Here is a 5000-nt window from a genome sequence, read left to right on the forward strand (position 1 = left end):
CTTTGAAGTGAGATTGCTACATGCGTCCAAATATTAGGGTGTTTTTTTAAATGTATTTACTTTCTCATGTGCTCAGGTGGTTTGACTTTTTAAAATAGTTTTACAAAACCATGTAACTGAGAAACTATTTCTGTCCTCGATGAATGCTTGTTTACTAGGACTTTTACTTACTTCGGTCTGTTGAAGTACTTTTTCAAATGCATTACGTGACCTTTAGTTATTTAGCTAGAGAAAACGTGCATATATTATCCTGCTTGTTCTTGTGTACTTTGTTATATTTGTGCAACGTATGTTCGGAACGAAAGAGCCAGTACAATGTTTCACGTGTCTTATATGAACTCTGAATACTGCCTCTAGATACATACAGAGTCATCAGCATAGCACTTGGGGATTTCTAAAACTCTAATAACCACGTTATTACTTGATTTATGTCATTTACTCTATTTTAAAAGAGGTTTCTTACATTTCTTAGGTTTTTTAGTATCTTGTATTTTGAAGTAGGACAAAAGTTGCTGTCTTCTTCATGTCGTACACACGATGAGATGGTGTTTCTTTTTAAGTATCCTGCATAAAATGGGGAGTCTAGCACACAGCTAGTGTGGCTTATGCAGCGCAGCTGTAAGGGTTGTAACAGGAATACTAATGAATACCCACCACTTCTTTTTCCTGGGATAAGGGGACAAGTGGTGCAGCCAGAATAGAAAAGTTACTTTTATGTTCTTGATTATTTCCTGAGCATTCAGGATTTAACTTAAAACAAATGATTTGACAAGTCCTTGATAAAGACCCTATTTATGTTCTCAGCTTCAAACCGTGATGTAGGAGAAAACATGTGAAAAGTGGAGTTTCTTACCTATAGTTAACTTCATAGCCTTGAAAGCTGGGATACTCAAACTTCTCTGACTACAGTTCACATCTTAACAGAGAGCCTATCTCCTGTACCACGTCCCCTGCCAATCAATATCCTATTTGTCGTCAGACAACATCCCTGTGGCAGCAACTGCAATTGCTTACATGGAAAAGTAGTATTAGGAGGGGTTTTTTGTTGTTGTTTTGGGTTTTTTTTAACAGTCCTTAATGTGATATGGTAGTGGGGAAAAATCTGACCATCTCTTTTTGCTATGGCTTTAAAACACTGGTGTGTTTCTGTGCTCCACGTGCAGTCCCCTTCCACTGGCTCCTCATCTGCCTCCCTTTCCTGTAGGCTCTTCTCCCACCTGCTCCTTCTCGCTCCCTCTCTGGTACCTGCTGCAGTTGCTTCAGAGGGTTTGCTGTATCTCAGCTCTTTGTCGGAGAGCGCCTTGGCACTTGTTTTTCTTCCCTACCTCTCTAGAGGAAGTAATTCCTGATACAGACTAATAAGCAGCTTGTGCCTCTGTCTTAGTCCCAGCTTCTTCTGTAAGGGCCTGGGCTGCTTCGCCCAAGTGTCTTACTCTCTGAGAGAGAAATCTGGAGACAAAAAAGATGAGTCAACACCATATGACCTGCCGGCTTGCCACAGACCACCAAGTGGTCTGTAAAGCCAAGTTTGAAGGAAGAAAGGAACCACAGCCCGATAGCTAGAAAAGCCCTGAAGGGCTGTTGATGATGATCTCGGGGTTTTGCAAATACTCCCCTAGGTGTTGGTACATACCAGAAAGATGAGAAATGTGAAATGCTGCCAGCTCTCAGAGGTGTGCTGAGAAGTCTTTTGATATTTGGTTTTTCTGAAAATGCAGGCTTTAGGAACCAGGAAGTCGTATGGGCAAGTGTAGACGAAAGATCCTGAAAACACAACGTGAAGGACAAGAACCACAAATGAATTGGTTTCATAATTGGCATTCTCTTTTAAGCATATCTCTTTCTTAATTTTGTACTACTTGGGGTTGTAATACTGGAGAGCCGCAGGCATGTAGGAGTTTCTGCTGACCCTATTCCTCGAGAGCTGAAGCAGGGTGCTGTGTTTGTAGAACTGTATGGGGAAAGGCTTACACTGAATCGTCCTAACAAATGTTTGCAGGATGATTGTCCCCATCAGCGTAGGAGCACATTTTGTGTTGGGATTTCCAGCTTTGCTTCCAGGTGTGCCAAAACCATACAAGATAAATGAAATGACTGGGAGACTCAAATCATGACTCAGTCATTGCCTTGAAATTAAATTCAAGAAGAAGGCAGAGCATGGTCTGCTCATCCCCATTGTGCCTGTTGGGGGCTGGACCATCCTTTCCTTCTCCGTGTGCTTGGCCCTGTTCTTTATTAGACTTTTAGGAGGAAGAAAGCTCGCTCTCTTCCTTCTCATCCTCCTCCAGCACAAAATTGGGGGTGGTTTTTTTCCAGTGGGGAGACTCTTTGCCACCTGGCAGTGCTTCGTCCTTTGCGTTTGAGAGTCCTTTTTGTTGCTCAGCCAGGAGGGACTGTTTCAGGCTGCAGCTTGAATATCTGTTCTGGCTACATTCATTTCCCTGGAAGAGATTTTGTCTCCTGCTCCCATGTATCAAGGCATTAAAACAGGTGGGAATTTCCTTACTACGGGCTAATGGTAAGACCAGAAAGATACAGTGACTAACCCCTGGACCGTGTAGGGTTTGGTAAATGTGGAGGAATTCATAGCTTTTACCGAAAGGGAAGCTGCTGTAAGTATAGACAATGTATGTTCTTGGTTAGACTCCAGCTTATGGCACTGTTTGACTTCATTAGACACTCTGCTTACTTTTTAGTGAAAGTTTCTGGCCCTTGAGATTGCAAATAAAAGTTTGAAAATGCCACTGTAGCTTTACTAGGGCGACGGTAGCTGTGGGTAACTGCGAGGAGTGGATCTTGGAGGTTCTCCGTGTCCCACTCCCTTTCTGCCATGGACCAGGGGGAGAGGAGACCTCATGTGATGCTCTCTAGGACACAACCTGCGTTGTGGAGGGATCCCTTCCACTGCTGCCCTTGTGTCTTCTGCCCTGCATTAGGGAAAGGGCACCTCCTGGAAATGGGGCTGTAGAAAGAGAACCCAGGTCCTCATCTGCACGTGCATTGCCATTTTCCAGCCCCGCGAGACAGCCTTTTTGGCTGGAGAAGCCAAGTTTCTGGCCCTTGGCCAATGGGGAGCTGATATTTTTCAAAGTTCGTCAGCCAGGCAAAGAGTTTGGAACTGGCTGAAGCTTTGCATTTCCAGAGCCAGCTGCTCATGATTTGACTAGAAACACTTTTCTAAGATGTGTGAAGAAATAAAAGTTATTAAAATTCCCGGCTTGCTGATTTCCATTTGAATCTGAATAGTCACACTTTTATTAATATCCTGTAATTTATGTTGCTGGTGGCGTAACCTCAGTCCTTGGTCTTTGCACTTAAAATGAAAATGTAATCTCACCTTGTTCCAGTGAAATGTAGTTTACTGGTACATTGCAGAACTGTGAGGGGAATCAGTGCTTCAGTGCCTTGAACTCCACAGAATAAGCTGACGGCGCGTTTGCTGTCCCTCTCTGGATATATGTGCAAGTTCCCTATACAGAAGGGGGTTTGCAACACAGACTGTATGAAATACACTGTCACAAAAAATTCAATGGGTGCGAGTGTTTAGAGAAAACACGGCACAGAGGTTGGAGTAAGAGGAACGAGTTGTCTGGTTGAGTATAAAAATCATATAATCTAATATCATTGATTTCCCTTCTTCCTCTATTATAATGGCTTGACATTAAATGATGGCAGGGGTAGGATTATCCTGCTTTCTTCAGGATTGCACTTACCCATGTTGTGCCTAACCTGTTAGGGATAAAACAGTTTTGTCTCTACTTCTGACAGCATCTTTCTCCATTGCAAATTCTCCTCTCATTGTATTTTAAGGTGTCTATCATCTTGATATCCAAGTGCCAATTAAAATGCAGAATTATCACACAACACAATTAAAATAAAAAACAAAGAAGCCCAGTTTACAAATCTCTAATCTAAATTTAGCTCTTTTTTGGTCACTATTTCTTCACTAATTGCAAAAACAACTATTTGGAAAAAAAAATGCCGCTATCAGATATTGTGTTATCTGACCACAGGGTATGAAGTGTTTTTAATTGTTTTTCTGATTAACTGCAAGCTCCCAAATTCAAGCAGAAGCATATTTGTATTTTCCATATGAGATCCTGTACCTTACCGATGGATGAGCATGTTTGTGGTACTGTATAAGGATTAATGAAATGAAAAAAAACCTCTGCTGCTGCTGATTGACCACTGATGGTAAATGTAATTGAATTAGCAGTGCACTAAAATAAATGTAGACAAAATAAATACAGACAAGAAAATCTGGTGAAAGCTTCTGTAATGTTTTAGATTAATAGGCATACAGAATTCTTCACATTTTTTATTACGTTGTCCCTAGATGAATTCAAAGTAATTGGGGTGGTTAATTTTATTTACACAGAGCCGTTCACAGCGCATTAAATAATAGAGATAATTGAACAAGAATTGTCAAGTGTGTACTGATATCAGACATATTACAGAAGGGAATGTGCATAAAACTTCATTTCTATGCAGCCATTGTTTATGGTAATTAAGTACACAGATTTATCCCTTGGTTGCCTTCCAAGCTTATGGCAACTGCTATTGTTGTGCTCCATTAATATGTAATCAGGAAATAGTTTAATTTTCTAATCTGCAGTTTGAGAATTCACTTTCTAACAACTCTTAATTACTGCATTGCCCTAATGATGCTCATGGTTAGGAAAACTGAACCAATAAACTCCGTGGAAGAAGCCAGAGGGGATTATACTTCCAGAGGTGGTGCTTACTTAATAAACTTGTTATGCCTTCACCAGAGGGAGCTCAGTGTCCTTCAAAAGCAACTAATTTCATATTTCAGACTTGTACGTACCCACGGTGCAAAGAGTTAACCTACAGTGTGCGGCGGGGGTGGCTGTAAATTTGATTCACTAGAGAACCAGATAAGCGATACTATCACCATTTTGGTATTTTTCCTACTGTATACTAATTGTAGAGTTTAATTGCACAGGAAATAATGCAGGTGGTTTAATCTATTGTTTTAA

At 41.0% G+C, this 5000-nt stretch overlaps 1 protein-coding gene across 11 annotated transcripts in view; it reads left to right on the forward strand.

The window, feature by feature from the left end:
• The window catches only part of EHBP1 (EH domain binding protein 1), a 230053-nt gene that overhangs the window by 193361 nt on the left and 31692 nt on the right, over positions 1-5000 (forward strand). The gene's annotated exons all lie outside the window — the stretch shown is intronic.

The sequence above is a fragment of the Chroicocephalus ridibundus genome, chromosome 3, assembly GCF_963924245.1.
Source record: "Chroicocephalus ridibundus chromosome 3, bChrRid1.1, whole genome shotgun sequence".
Taxonomy (NCBI): Eukaryota; Metazoa; Chordata; class Aves; order Charadriiformes; family Laridae; genus Chroicocephalus; species Chroicocephalus ridibundus.